General features: G+C 44.1%; 1 pseudogene; it reads left to right on the top strand.

Annotated features, from left to right (window-relative positions):
- LOC141338782 (uncharacterized) overlaps positions 1-13,460 on the top strand; it is a 551,053-nt pseudogene that overhangs the window by 270,078 nt on the left and 267,515 nt on the right.

Genomic DNA, 13,460 nt, shown 5'->3' with positions numbered 1-13,460 from the left:
AATCATTTGGATTTTTCTGGAACATAGCTGTAAAGACACCACTTTTTCTATTGTTTTTTAAGGAGTCTGTCATTTTTTCAAGAATGCTATGCATTTCCAGTCTCCAGTGTTTCTAGTCAAATTATTATTGTCACTTGGCAATATCGCAATGACCTTCATTTGTCAGTGTGTGTAGATGACAGAAAGCTGCTGACGTTAGTACATTAAAAACAGATAGACCCTATTTGAATGGGTTCCTATGGAGACTGGAACAGAAAAGCATCCAATCTGATGTCAGAATTTGTAATGGCGGCGCTCATCGTTTACTCAGGAAAAAGGTCTATAGAAAGCTTGAAAGGTTTTGAGACCAATCCTAATCATGACGATGTTTAACCCTTAAATGCATACTTTAGGTGACCCAGAACATCATTCACTTCCTTCTCATTTTTTTAAGTTTGATGTCAACTTTCTTAGTATTCCTCAATCTATTAATTATAATCAATATAACAATAATTTTTTAAAGGATATCTGTTTTCTGATTTATTTGCTAGAGACCCGAGGTGTGTAATAGTGTAAGTATATTTTTTGTGCACAAAAATATGTAAATATCTGATGACTTAATATGTGCAATTCACCTTTTCACTGTGTGATAGACAATAATGATGTGATGTTTCACTCATAACTATCACAGGCATAAATCAGAAGAATACCATCAGCATAAATTAAACTGGTTTAAATGGGTTTACTGCAGAGCAATTGCTGTACGTGAAAAATATTAATGCTACTGTTATTTGATGGTGGATGTGTTGAATACGCTGTCAGTGATCAAAATATTGGATTTGAAGTCATTGAAAACTAACTAGGTAATTATTCATTAACACTTGACTCACTACTGTTAACTACAAAGGAAGATGTGTTAACTAATCAGTATGTTAACAATTTTATGAGTGTGTTAAGTAACAGTTAACTAACCAATAACTAATGTTGTCACGAGTCTGGGCTGCGGTGTTTCCCCTTCTCCACCAGAGGTCACTATCTCCCTTCCTCCTGCACTTCCCTCCGAATCACATACACCTGTCCCATCACACACACCAATCACACTCATTACACCCACAGCTGTTCCCTATCACCACGGACTATATAGTCTACCTAGATAGATCCTGACTTCCGGGGTGAACGCTGGTGCTATCAGCTGCCGCTGCTCTGAGGAAGATTAGATTAGATTTTAGACTATTTCATTTTATACAAATTTCGTATGTTGGACGAGATTTCGCTGCTATCTGGAGACTGCACGCGTCATTGCACGGACTTTGTTATGTTGGATTATACCTGTCTGGACTAATAACGTTACCTGTCTGGAAGTCGTTCACCAGTCGGATTTCTTCTCAGCCGTGGCTATGGTGATCGTAAAAGTACTTTTGTGGCTTGCAGCTGTGGGGATTATTCTTTCTTCAATTCTCCGTCCTGTGTCTTCTCTCTATTAATACTCGGCAGCGGAACTGTTGCAGCTACGTGTCCATCACGGCCAACCTTCACCTGCCTTGTACTTACATCAGGATATTGTTTATACACCACGCCGTAAATATGTCCACCGTGGATCGCGCCGAAGCTTTCAAATTGACTCTATGAGTTCAGTTCCATCCTTTTGGTCTTCGAACCCTCGTCCTCGAAGGAAATATACTCGTACTGTAGATCACAGTCTGTTAGCAAAGCTAACTAAGGCGACTACTATAAACACCGGTAAGAACGATCTTTTATTCGGATTGTGGAATACACAATCACTTTCCAATAAAGGGCCTTTTGTCTATGACCTGTTGACTGATCGTAAGTTTGATTTTTTTTTTTTGCTTAACGGATATTTGGCAACAATGTAATGACTTTTTTCATATAAACCATTCTATTCCTCCTGGATATGTTTTTATTAGCAAACCACAAAATGTTGAAAGGGGCGGGGGGCTTGCAATATTACATAAGGAGAAATGGAAAGCTATAACCGTTCCTGAAATAGAAAGCACATCATTTGAATCGGTTGCTTTGCAAATTAAAGGAGTTGTTCCAACCATTCTTGCTGTGGTGTACAGGCCTCCAAAAGCCAATCCTGTATTTTTTCAGGAATTTTCTATATTTTTAACTTCTCTCTGCTCCTTGTCCCCTAATGTGGTTTTGGTTGGTGACTTTAATATCCATGTGGATGATGCAGATAGTTTGTGTTCAAAGAAGTTTTTATCATGTTTGAATAGTTTAGGATTGCAGCAATTTATTAAGGTGCCTACTCATTCAAAAGGTCATACTTTGGATCTGGTCTGCTGTTCAGGTGTGACTCCAGATAATTTTATTATTTCCGATTTAACACTGTCTGATCACATGTTGGTGTCTTTTAATGTTGCTTTATCTATATCCAAGTTTAATCTGAGCCGTACCATTACTTTTCGTAATATCAAGAACATTGATGTCTCAGTGCTCTCTGAATGTTTTTCCACACTTCCGTGTATTAACTACCCTTGGACTCTTGATGATTTAGTCCAGCACTACAATGATCATTTGCAAATGATCCTTGATGTTTGTGCTCCATTGAAAACCAGGAATGTTTCGTTTGTCAACTCTGCACCCTGGTTTACATCTGAACTTCGTCATCTAAAAGTCAAGGGTCGTCGTTTGGAGCGATTATGTGCTAAGACTGGACTCGTGGTTCATAAAGATTTGTATGCTGATCATATGAAAATGTACAAGTCTGCACTTTCCACTGCAAAAATGAATTATTATGCTGGTCTAATAGGATCTGATGCGGGAAACACAAAATCACTTTTCTCTTTGATTATTCTAAAACCAACTGAGTTTTCAATTTCTCATACTTACTCCATTGAATTATGTGAAGAATTTATGCTCTTTTTTTAATAAGAAAATTGAATTAATTCATCAGCAAATGGTTTCACCTAATTCTGATTGTAACATTTCCCCTTGTCAAGTGTTATCGTTATTGTTACGAGCGCGGTCTCTGTGGCTCCCTCCTTTCCCCGCCAGCGGGAACCCTCACCTGAATATTGACTTCATTACCCACAAGTCCGTGCCTGGGACTGTGCACTTCCGGTTCCGGGTAACTCGTGTCACTTCCGCTCTGTCCCCTTTATCAGCGTGCCACGCTGGCTCACTCCTCGCGAAGTTTTGATGGTTATGTCCCCAATCCTGAGCGTTTCATATCGGACTGCTTACCCGTTGCCAACTGGACTGTTTCTGTTGTGTTTGAACCTCTGCTGCCGGCCCTCTTTTGACCCACGCTTTCCACACGGACTATTGCTTTGTTCAGCTGCCTGCCTCGACCCCTTTGCATGGACTCTGACTACCTGATTGGATTTGCCTACACCACAACAGTTTGCCAGTGTTGACCAACGCCTGCATAAGTTGTCTGATTTATTAAACTTGTTGCAAATGGATCCGATGTCTCAAGATTCCTCTGTTGACCCGTCACAGAAAACTTCGCCTCACACGGATCCAGCGACAGTTTCCCAGATCGCATCGGAGATGTCAACACAAGCTTCGATGTTGTTTCACCACCAGCAGCAGCTGGATCACCTGAGTACTTTGACTACACAACTGGTCCAGGCGATTCAGTCCCTGCGGGCTGCTGCAACACCCGTTCCACCTCCAGTTCCAGCGCCGATCGCGCCGCCTGCACCTTCCGCTGGAAATCAAGCAGCCATCGCCAGCCCCCGACTCGCATTCCCTGAGAAGTTCGATGGAACAGCTGCCAAGTGTAAGGGATTTCTACTACAATGCACTCTCTTTGTTAACCAACAGCCGAAGTTGTATATCACAGATGAGAGCAAGATTGCATTTGTTTGCTCACTTCTCACGGGAAGGGCGCTGGAGTGGGCCACAGCGGTCTGGGATCTGGGTCAGGCTACCTACCCCACGTTTGCTACGTTCCTCCAAAGCTTTAAGGAGGTTTTCCGACCTACTCCAGAGAGCGGTGAGGCGGGGGAACAGATTCTAGCATTACGTCAGGGCCGACGCTCCGCAGCAGACTATGCTCTGGACTTCCGTACACTGGCAGCTCAGAGCGGATGGAATGATGGTCCCCTCAAGCTTCATTACCGTAAGGGATTAAATTCCGATCTTCAAGTTGAACTGTCTTGCCGTGATGAGGGTTTGACATTTTCACAGTACATCGATCTTTCCATCCGGGTGGACAGTGTAATGCGGGCTCGCAAGCAGAGTCGGAATTTCACCCCCATGGCATTTCCCCAGCCTGCCCAATCCTCAACTTCCACAGCTCCGGAACCCATGCAGCTTGGCAGCACTAGAAACACCATCGAGGAGAGAGAACGGAGGATGCGTAATCACCTCTGTCTTTACTGTGGTTTGACGGGACACATTCGAGCCACCTGTCCCACACGACCACCACGTCCACCTACCTCGGTGAGTTCAAACAGACTTTGTGTAAACCGATGTGTGATACCTGTAGTACTAATATCTGGTGAAAAAGCTATAAGGACTACTGCGTTCATTGACTCTGGGGCAGCGGGTAACTTCATGGATGAGGACTTTGTGAGAACTAATCAGTTACCTCTCTTGTCTTGTGCTTCCCCTGTGGCAGTGGCCGCCCTCGACGGGAGACCACTAGGCTCCGGACATGTCAACCACACTACTGATGATCTCACTCTCCACCTAGAACCTGGTCATCAGGAAACTATCCGCTTCTTCGTCATCACATCACCTCAGTCACCTCTCATCTTGGGCTTCCCATCCTGTCATCAGCACTGCCTCTCCTCCGCTATTCAGTCTCCACCTCGTCCCACCACGGCGCCACCAAGCAACCCTATTCCTGCGGAGTACCAAGACCTGCTCAAGGCCTTCAGCGCCATTAAAGCCACGGTTTTACCTCCCCATCGACCTGGAGATTGTGTCATCGAGCTTGTACCAGGAGCAGTGATTCCACGAGGTCGGATCTTCCCACTCTCACAGCCCGAGTCCGAAGCAATGGAGCAATACATCCAGGAGGAGCTCGCTAAGGGATTTATCCAGCCCTCCACATCCCCAGCCTCGGCGGGATTCTTCTTCGTAAAGAAAAAGGAGGGAGGTCTGCGACCTTGTATAGACTATCGCGCACTCAATGAGGTGACTGTAAAGTACCGATACCCTCTACCACTCGTTCCTCCAGCCCTTGAACAGCTCAGATCAGCCAGATTCTACACCGAGTTGGATCTACGCTCAGCATACAACCTAATCCGCATTCGAAAAGGGGACGAGTGGAAGACTGCCTTTTCTACTACATCAGGACACTACGAATACCGGGTCATGCCCTTCGGCCTATCCAGCTGTCCATCATATTTTCAGGCCTTCGTCAATAAGGTTTTCCGGGACATGCTAAACAGATGGGTGATAGTATACATTGATGATATTATGATTTTCTCCAACACTCTCACTGAGCACATCCAACATGTCAGGTCTTTTCTTCAGCGTCTCATCCAGCACAAGTTGTACGCCAAGGAGGAGAAGTGTCAGTTCCACCAGGAGAAGATCGGCTTTCTAGGGTATGTTATCAGCTCTGAGGGGGTGGCAATGGATCAGGACAAAGTGACTGCCGTGCAAGAATGGCCCCGTCCCAAGACCCTCAAGGAACTTCAGAGATTCTTGGGATTTTCGAACTTTTATAGACGTTTAATTCGTAACTTCAGCAGCATAGCTGCTCCACTAACCTCCATGATCAAGAAAGGGGAGAAACGTCTTACCTGGCCTTCTGACGCAGTACACGCCTTTCAGGACCACCGTCAGCGCTTCACCACGGCACCTGTTCTTCGTCATCCGGATCCTCAGTTACCGTTCCTCGTTGAAGTGGACGCTTCTAGCATCGGGGTCGGTGCAGTACTCTCACAACGTCAGGGTCAACCTCCCAAAACCTTCCCGTGCGCCGCCTTCTCCCACAAACTGAGTCCGGCGGAGAGAAACTATGACGTGGGGAATCGAGAGTTGCTTGCCATAAAGCTCGCCTTAGAGGAGTGGAGGCATTGGTTAGAGGGAGCCAGACATCCCTTCATCATTCTTACTGACCATAAGAACTTGGAATATCTCCGTGTGGCTAAAGTACTCAACCATCGACAAGCAAGATGGTCTCTCTTCTTCACAAGATTCCAATTTGAAATCAAATATCGTCCAGGTTCCCAGAACAGGAAAGCCGATGCTCTCTCTCGCATCTATGAGCCTGATTCCGTTCTCCAACCTCCTGAGTCGATCCTTCCCACCTCAGTTATCATGGCACCCGTCATCTGGGACTGTATGACGGAGATCACTGAGGCTCAAGCTCAAGATCCACCTCCCGACGACTGTCCAGATAACCTCACGTATGTTCCTACAGCTCTTCGTTCCCGCATTCTCTCTGAGGTCCACAATGCTCCCAGCTCCGGTCATCCTGGAATTGAGGCTACCATCCAACCCCTTAGTAAAAGGTTCTGGTGGTCTACTTTACGGGCTGATACCATTGCTTTTGTCAAGAACTGTGTTATCTGCAATACATCTAAAGCCTCTCACCAGCTTCCTGCAGGCCTACTCCAACCTTTACCTGTTTCCGAGCGACCATGGTCTCACATTGCTGTTGACTTTGTAACGGACCTTCCTCCGTCCCAGGGATATACCACCATCCTATCAGTAGTGGACCGCTTCTCCAAGGGCTGCCGCTTCATTCCTTTACCCAAACTACCAACTGCCATGGAGACGGCCGAGGCTCTGTGTAATTCTGTCTTCAGGTTTTATGGGTTACCGGAGGATATTGTCTCTGACCGAGGACCACAATTTACTTCCCGCCTATGGTCCAGTTTCTTCCGCCTCCTGAACATGAACGTCAGTCTCACATCTGGATATCACCCGGAGGCCAACGGACAAGTTGAACGCCTTAATCAGGAATTGACTCGATTCTTACGTTCCTACTGTCAACATCATCAAGAGGATTGGAGTCGTTTCCTTCTCTGGGCAGAGTACGCCCAAAACTCCCTCCACAAACCTTCTACCAACATGACTCCTTTCCAGTGCACACTAGGATTTCAACCACCTCTGTTCCCCTGGTCTGGAGAACCCTCAGATCTACCCGCAGTCAACTCATGGTTCCAGCGGAGTGAGGATACCTGGAATCGGGCCCATGTCCACCTGCAAAGAACGGTTCGTCGTACCCAAGTCCAGGCAGATCGTCAACGACGTCCCAATCCTCCCTATGAACCAGGACAGTGGGTCTGGCTCTCAACCCGGAACCTACGCCTCAGGTTACCTTGCAAGAAATTAAGTCCCAGGTACGTGGGTCCTTTTCAAATTACCCATCAAATCACTCCTGTGTCATTCAAACTTGATTTGCCCTCAGAATATCGAATCTCACCCACTTTCCATGTTTCTCTGTTAAAGCCCGCTGGTCGGCCAGAGGGGACGGAGGTCCTAGACAAGACCGCATCCCAGAACCCTGCTCCCCTGATCATCGACGGCGAGGAGGCGTACAGAGTCAGTACTATCCTGGACTCCCAACGCCGGAACGGTCGTCTACAGTACCTGGTCGACTGGGAGGACTACGGACCCGAGGAGCGGTCCTGGGTGCCCGCTGTGGACATCCTGGATCCCTCACTCATCACGGATTTCCATTCTACCCACCCAGATCGACCAGGTCCCCGAGGAAGAGGTAGACCTCGGCGTCGGTTGCCTCCTCATGCCAGGAGACACTCGCAGGGGAGGGGCTCTGTTACGAGCGCGGTCTCTGTGGCTCCCTCCGTTCCCCGCCAGCGGGAACCCTCACCTGAATATTGACTTCATTACCCACAAGTCCGTGCCTGGGACTGTGCACTTCCGGTTCCGGGTAACTCGTGTCACTTCCGCTCTGTCCCCTTTATCAGCGTGCCACGCTGGCTCACTCCTCGCGAAGTTTTGATGGTTATGTCCCCAATCCTGAGAGTTTCATATCGGACTGCTTACCCGTTGCCAACTGGACTGTTTCTGTTGTGTTTGAACCTCTGCTGCCGGCCCTCTTTTGACCCACGCTTTCCACACGGACTATTGCTTTGTTCAGCCGCCTGCCTCGACCCCTTTGCATGGACTCTGACTACCCGATTGGATTTGCCTACACCACAACAGTTTGCCAGTGTTGACCAACGCCTGTATAAGTTGTCTGATTTATTAAACTTGTTGCAAATGGATCCGATGTCTCAAGATTCCTCTGTTGACCCGTCACAGTTATCTTGTGTTTCTACCTTTTCTACCTTTAAATTACCTACTGTAGAAGAAGTATGTTACATTGTACAAAAATCTAAATCTGTCACGTGTCAACTAGACCCATTACCGACTCACTTGGTTAAAGTTGGCTTACCTTTCCTCTCTTCTGTAATTACAGACATTATGCATGTTTCACTCCTTTCTGGTATTGTTCCTACTGGTTTTAAAACTGCAGTGATAACCCCTATTCTTAAGAAACCAGGGCTTGACTCAAGTAATTTTGACAATCATCGTCCAATTTCTAATTTGCCGTTTTTGTCTAAAGTTCTTGAAAAGATTGTTGCTTCCCAGCTTCGTGGTCATCAATCTGGGTGTCGTTCTCAGCATAGTGTTGAGACCGCACTTGTAAAAATATCAAATGATTTACTACTAGCTGCCGATTCTGGATTTTTATCAATTCTTATACTTCTGGATCTTAGCGCAGCATCTGATACTGTCTCACACACTATACTTTTAAACAGATTGGAATCTATCGGAATTACTGGTACAGTCCTTTCTTGGTTTCGTTCTTATCTTACAGACCGGACACAATTTGTACAACTTAAACAGTTTCAATCAACCACTACTCCAGTTGTCACTGGTGTTCCACAGGGCTCTGTTTTGGGACCTCTTTTGTTTCTTATTTATCTTCTTCCCATAGGCACTATCTTTAGGAAACATGGTATTCAATTCCATTGTTACGCAGATGACACCCAACTTTATCTCTCTTCTAAACCTTCTTCAACGTTTCTCCCTTCTGCTTTTGTTGAGTGCCTTGAAGAATTAAAAGTTTGGTTTTCAAGTAATTTTCTCAAACTGAATAATAGTAAAACAGAAATTCTTCTTGTTGGTACAAAAACTATATTAGGTAAGTCAAACATTTCGTCTGTTTTAATTGATAATTTTAATGTTCCATTGTCCAACCAGGTTAAAAGTTTGGGAGTCATCTTTGATCAAACGTTGTCTTTTGAAGCTCATATTAATAGCGTTACCCGTTCTGCATTCTTTCAGATTAGGAATATCAATCGTTTACGTCCCGTTCTTTCAACGAAGAGCACGGCCACTCTTGTGCATGCTCTAGTAACATCAAGAATTGATTACTGCAATGCTTTATTTTACGGGCTTCCTTCAAAAGCACTTCATAAATTACAGTTGGTACAAAACAGTTGGCCGCTGCTCGGGTTATATCAAAAACGTCCATTTCTCAACATATCACTCTTGTTTTACAAAATTTGCTTTGGCTCCCAGTTAAATTTCGTGTAAATTTTAAAATATTATGTAACCCTTGTTAAATGATTGCTCTGGTAATAAAAAAGATTAAATAAAAATATAAACATTATTTTTATATATAGCATTGTTTAAAGTCAGTATTATAATCATTTATATGATTGAAAAATCAATACAGATAGGAAACTTGTTTTTGTATTGAATTAAGAAATGAAAGTGAGCCAATCGAAGCGCTAGGTGATTGGCTCCGCCCACTCACGTGTGATCCGCGTTGTGCACGTGAATAGATTAATACAGAGCAAGAGAGAAACCTGATCGGACGAGAGAGTATTGTAAATAGAAAATACAAAATCTTTACTTCATTTAAGTTTTATTTTACATGAGCTAAACAGCTATAATCGCAAGAGATCTGAGGATTCAACGTGTTTGTTACTCCTGCACCATAAAACTTTCGTGTGGAGTTACGTTGATTGTGTCAGGCTGCATATTCTGTGCGTGTCACTGCTGTTCGCTGACGCCATTTTGATTGCATGTACCTGTGAAAACAGACAAAAGTGGACAGGCCAGGTTTTTTTTTTCCTTGTGAAGATAACCTTCTTTGTGGATTTCTGAAATTTGATGGCGAGCCACCCACCTTGACTGAAAGGATCATGGACTTGGAATAAGGGACAGTTTTCATTATGATTTTCTTCGACCAAGTAAGAGAGTATTGCTTCCAGTGACTGATATTATTATTTTTTTTCGTGGGAATTTCACATCTGAGGAACATCAGTTCCTGTTTAAAGGAAAAGACTGTTCAAACCTTTTAGTCAGATTTATCTGACTAATCTGACTTTGAAAGACTAATTTGTCTACCAGTTGCATACTGCTGTTACCTGCCAGGTATCACTGTGATCATTTAATTTGACTGATTGTGAAAGTGACTCATTGTGTAATGTATAGTTAATTAGCGGGTGCACCCAAGGGGATAGTTATTATGTTTCTTTGTGTTTTATTGTATTGTTGATATATGCTTTGAATGAGAAATACTTCCTGAAGAAAAAAAAAGAAACAAAACTATTCACAGTAAAATTCAAATTGTGGTTAACTCACCCATTGCCTCTGATATTTACGTAGCATCACCGTCTCCCATAACGTGCTTTGGTCTTCTGAGGTAAATCATCTGGTCCATCAGAGAGGGAACTACCCCGTAATAGAGGTGTTACAATTACTTTTAACCTATAAAGCACTCAACAACTTGGCACCTCCATATCTTTTGGATCTTCTCCATGTACATATTCCATCACGTAACTTACGGTCTGCTTCGGCAGTTACTCTTGTACTTCCACGTACACGGACAGCTTCTATGGGGTCACAAACTTTTGGTTATGCGGCACCTTTTTTATGGAACGTACTTCCTGCTGAGGTTCGTAACAGTCCAAGTCTTCCAGTTTTTAAATCTCGTCTAAAAACATGTTTGTTTAGGCAGGCTTTTATGTAATTTTATTTTGTTTGTCGTATCGTTTTTGTTTTTTTAATTAATGTTGTTGTTTTATTTTTGATTTGTAAGGTGTCCTTGAATGCCATGAAAGGCGCCTTTAAATAAAATGTATTATTATTATTATTACCCTCTCCCAACACTCTGTCTGGTTGGATTAATTCACTTCTGTCTTGCTTTCATGTCGTGTCTTGTTGTGCCGTGTTGGCCTTTTGTTTTGTTTGTTTAAATAAATTACACCTTACCTGCATTTGGACCCTGACCTCATCTTTCTCTCCGTGAGAGAATCCAACCAGCAAGAATGGGTCCAGCAGGGAGGTGGCTCAACTTCCACCAGGGAGATTGGAGCATCGAGGATTACGCCAGGGACTTCATGGATTTGGCTTGTCAGACAAAGACTGAGACGGCCTGTCTCGTGGTCTTTTTTTGGATGGGTCTGGCTGAGCCCTTCAGGTCCGTTATGCCTCACTGATTCCCCGGGGAGTCAATTGAGGAATATGTTAATAGGATTCTGTGCTTGGGAGGCTCGGTCTTCAGGGTGGAGTTGGCTGCGGTGCCTGCGCACGTTCCACCCGAGGCGGGGGTGCACACTCACAAGGCTTCCGAAGCGGCAGTGGCCGCTCATGATCTTTCCGAGGTGGCGGTGCCCGTTCATGATCCTCTCGAGGTGGCGGTGCACGTTCACAAGACTTCTGAAGCGGCGGTGCACGCTCATGATCTTCTCGAGACGGCGGTGCACGCTCACAAGGCTTCTGAAGCGGCGGTTCCCGCTCACGTTCCATCCCAGGCGGCGGTGCACGCTCACAAGGCTTCCGAAGCGGCGGTGTCTGCTTATAATCTTCCCAAAGCAGCACTTCCTGAGTCCGGTCAGGACACAGCAGCACCTCCTGAGTCCGGTCAGGACACCGCAGCACTCAATTGAGTCAATTGAGGAATATGTTAATAGGATTCTGTGCTTGGGGGGCTCGGCCTTCCTCAATTGACTTCCCAGTCAGGCCAAGTCACGCCCTGCCCGAGCTTCCAAGCCCTACACTGGTCTCGCCCAGCCTCCCAGAACCTTCGTCTCCGGGCCTACTTCCGCTGCACGGGCCTGGCGCACCATCCCTCCCCCTGTTTCACCATTCCCCCGTTCCACCTCCCTCCAGACTTTTTAGGCCTCATGGAACGTCTGGAAGCCGTTCCGTAGAGGAGGGGTCCTGTCACGAGTCTGGGCTGCGGTGTTTCCCCTTCTCCACCAGAGGTCACTATACACCTGTCCCATCACACACACCAATCACACTCGTTACACCCACAGCTGTTCCCTATCACCACGGACTATATAGTCTGCTCTCTCCCAACACTCTGTCTGGTTGGATTAATTAATTCAGTTCTGTCTTGCTTTCATGTCGTGTCTTGTTGTGCCGTGTTGGCCTTTTGTTTTGTTTGTTTAAATAAATTACACCTTACCAGCATTTGGACCATGACCTCATCTTTCTCTCCGTGACAAATGTATTCTGTCATACCTCCTGGAGAACCACTATTAAATATATATTAGTTAAGGTTCGAGAAAAATAACTACTACTGAACAGTCATACACAATTACATTGAGTTTTGACCCTTTCATATATAAACGTTATTAGCAGTAGTATTAGTAGTCATAGTAGTAATATGAAAATGCAATATTAATAAATGCAATAAGCTTTATAGAGGTTTTCCTTGTGTAGTGAATTGTTTTGTGAGTGTTTTGTGAGAAGTCAGCTTCCGATAGGAACCCCACCAACACTCCAGTGCCATGCGATAACTTACCTTTATATTTTATATACAGTACTGTATGTGTGCCTCCTCAGCATATACCATATTACCATTAATTCAGTTCCTGTATGTAAGGCCAGGACTGAGGGAAAGTACAAATACAGGTAACCCATTAGTAATTATAATTATCAAAACTATTATCAAATAATTCTGCAGGACTTATTTCAAACCTGAAACAGTAGGCCCATTCTAAAAAAAAAAAATAAATAAAAAAAAAAAATAAAGGGTTCACTATATTCTAACTTTAAAATAGGCCTACTGTTTCAGGTTTGAAATAAGTGCAGCAAAAACGTTTGTATTTCATTTCCATTATAGGCTAATAATAGTAGCAGTAAACTGTAACGAAGTTATTACTGTAGTAGTACTATGTACTTGTCCTTTTACTCAAGTAATGATGAAAATGAATAGGCCTATTTATAATTTTACTGGAGTAATATTTTATTGGGGTATCTCTACTTTTACTCAAGTACTTGATTTGTGGGCCACAACCTGATTATTATGGTGACTATTTGCATAGAACTGTTTAGTAGTTGTTATTTCATTGTTATTTTTCTTTTACCTTAACTACTAGATAATTAATTGTAGTTCTCCAGGAGGTATGACAGAATACATTAGTTATCGATTTTCTAACTGTTACTTAACACACTCATAAAATTGTATTACATACTGATTAGTTAACACATCTTCCTTAGTAGTTAACAGTAGTGAGTTAAGTGTTAATGAATAATTACCTGTTAGTTCTTCAATAATTCTTTATCAATTCTGC

The sequence above is a fragment of the Garra rufa genome, chromosome 1 (assembly GCF_049309525.1).
Source record: "Garra rufa chromosome 1, GarRuf1.0, whole genome shotgun sequence".
Lineage (NCBI taxonomy): Eukaryota > Metazoa > Chordata > Actinopteri > Cypriniformes > Cyprinidae > Garra > Garra rufa.
This window is presented reverse-complemented; position numbering and strand designations above follow the sequence as displayed.